We start from the raw sequence: 3,018 nt of genomic DNA, 5'->3' as shown, positions 1-3,018 counted from the left end.
ATTTCGTTTTAAATCACTGTAAATCTGTAAAAGTAGAGGAGAGTACTCGAATATGAGATATTCTCGTAATATGAGGAAAAGGGGTATCAGCTAAACTCAGGCCCACTCTGTTGGTTCTCTCACTAACTTGTAGCCTTTGAAGAAATAGTAATTTCGTGGTATAGTCCATTCTCCATTGGGCTTCTAATTCTAAAGATTATAGGCGAACTTTTTGTGAAATCGCTGGTGGTCGAGTTCTTGGAAGAGAATTCTTTAAACGCTATTTATTATTCATTAAATATGTATTAAGCAGTAAAGTTTGTCGGGAGTCATGGGGATTGACTAACCGAGTAGGAAAATATCGATAGTGTTGAAGTTTTTCATTGTACAGGTCAGGCATAGTAAGTGCATAGTTGCACGATGTGGTTCTCATAATATGAGATACATGTGGTTTTTATAACACTGTGGCTGCGCGGGGGAAATTGGTTACAAGAATGTTTGTGACTACTACAAAAACTAAATATATCTAAATAGCAGTAAATTTATACTTCGGAAACATAGAATGAAGTTTTTCATTAAAAATAATACTTTATTTTGCAATTTGTTAGCTATTTCCTGGGGTATCTCATATTATGAGAATAGTTTGACGAGTTTGGAAAAAGCACTTTTTTTCCATTTTTTTTATTTTCAGCGTAAAAAAATTTTTAATAACATTTTTTATTTGAACTTCTTATGACAAACTAAATTTTCTTTAAAATGACCTATATTACTTTTAAATTCAGTACATAGAATTCCGACAATCACGCCAGAGTTTGTATCTCATATTTGGATATTCTCCTCTATATATGCATTTTAGCTAAAAACTGTGTATTAATTAATACAATCTGTAACTGATAAACATATATTATAATAGTTACTCAATTTTAGCGTTTCAAAGACAAATTTAAAGTATTATAATTGACAATATACTATTTTTTTGTTTCTAAAGAAATCTCAAAATTCTTTATAAAATGGATAAATTGGCTTTATCCTCTGCTTGATTTTATACAGAACTTTGAATTTTGATAGCATTCAACATTTTAAAGAGAAAAATGTTTAGCTCTGTCATAATTAAAATAAATAAAACTTATCAGTCATTAAAAAATAGGTGAACATAAAACTTCTTCCGATAACGTAATAAAATTATAAGTCATAATTTATGATTTATAGCATATAAATAGCTATGTAATGATATAATATTTAAAATTTTAATTTTAAAAATAAATAATTAGTTTTCATTATATAACTACTCACTAATATTTGTGAATCATTAGAATAATTATATAATAAGCACTTAATATTCGAGTGGAAAATAAATATGCAGTACATAATTTACATTTATGGTAACTCGTGTAATTGTAACTGCGGTGGTAACTCATTTTTAAAATTCTCAAATTTAAGCAATTACCGACGCGGAACGTCTGAAAAATGCCGAAAACTGAGAAGTAACTCCGAGGATTTGACCCACAAACCAAGTGGGCGCTTTTAGCAGTCGAATTTTGACGGAGTCTCTTATTCCATTACATGAGCAATCTCCCAACTCATCTCTCGGTCGTACCCAGGGGTGCTATTCTCGAGTATCGTTCTAATAGGGTACTATATTAGACAGGAATATGCAACCGCCATTCTGGTTCCTGAACAGTTCGCGGGAAACAGTGGGATAAGCATGTCGTTTAGTTTAATTAAAATTAAGTTTAGAATATAAGAAAAGTGGTCTTCTGCAGTGCAAAGAGAAAGACTGTCAATGTGGATCATAAATTGTAGACGCGATAAATGCAAACCGAATATAAATTCAAGATTATGCAAAGTTATTACTAATATTTGTGACTATCACAATATAATTCAAATATAGTGGGTCTGAACATTATATTTATATGTAATTAAATTGCCTATGATCATTTTTTTTATATATTAAAGCCAAATGAGATCCAGGAGAAAGTAAGGTTAGGAACACGTTTTTCTACAGAAGGACGCAGAGTAACCCACGCAAATAAAAAGGACGTATAATGTGAAATATAGATAGCTATAATAATAGACTCTTGAATAATTATTGTAGTAATGTTTGACTTGTAATCTATTATTATTTAGTTATTTGTTAATATTAATTTAAAAGATCCTATGATTATAATTTTAGCGCACGCCTATTTATAAACAGAGTAAAATTTCGTTTGCCATCATAATTTTTGCAAGAACTACTTTTTGGCAAACGTGTGGTTTAAAAAATCATATAGTAAAATTTAAATATTTCATATATTATGTCACGTAATTTTATGTATAATTTATGCTTTGATACCAATGCTTCAGTATAATTTAAAAATAAATAATCTATATCATGTAAGTGTATTTATATAATTCGATATCAATGTAACGATATAAATAAATTATAATAAGCGCAATACAAGAAATATAACGCTAAAGGGCGAGAAAGTAAAAGATTTTTGTAATAAATAACCTCGAAACGAAATACATCCCACGTAGAAGAGAGAAACATAGCATTAAATTAACCTTAAAAACAAGTGTATCACAACACGTATGACAGTGACTGTTTGGTATAAATGAATGGGAATGTATTTTCAATATATTGCAACAACAATATATATTATTGTTGCTCCGTTTATAAGATTTTTAGCTATATCTATGATACGGAGAAGGAATTTTTTTAATGAAACTTTAAAGGAGCGTTTTTGATTGATCCACCAGTACGTTGCACTTGAATTATAGGGAAAAATTAAGTCGAGGAATTTCAGGTTATTGCATTATTTTTTAAATTTGATGACATTTGAAAGCATCTAGACTCTAGTGAGCCAACATACCCCCCGCGTTTTACTTTCTTCTGTACTCGCCACGGCATTGGTGTTATTGCCGCTCCAACTTCAAAGTACACCTCGGCAACGTCGCCTGTGACGTCCAACTCGGATGTCGACAATTTATAATTTAGTTTTGATAGTCGATAAGGAAGAATTTAACGTTATCTATGTCGCGGTAAATTTAAAATGTTGT

The sequence above is a fragment of the Belonocnema kinseyi genome, chromosome 2, assembly GCF_010883055.1.
Source record: "Belonocnema kinseyi isolate 2016_QV_RU_SX_M_011 chromosome 2, B_treatae_v1, whole genome shotgun sequence".
Taxonomy (NCBI): domain Eukaryota; kingdom Metazoa; phylum Arthropoda; class Insecta; order Hymenoptera; family Cynipidae; genus Belonocnema; species Belonocnema kinseyi.
The sequence above is the reverse complement of the archived record's forward strand: the minus strand, read 5'-3'. Positions refer to the sequence as shown.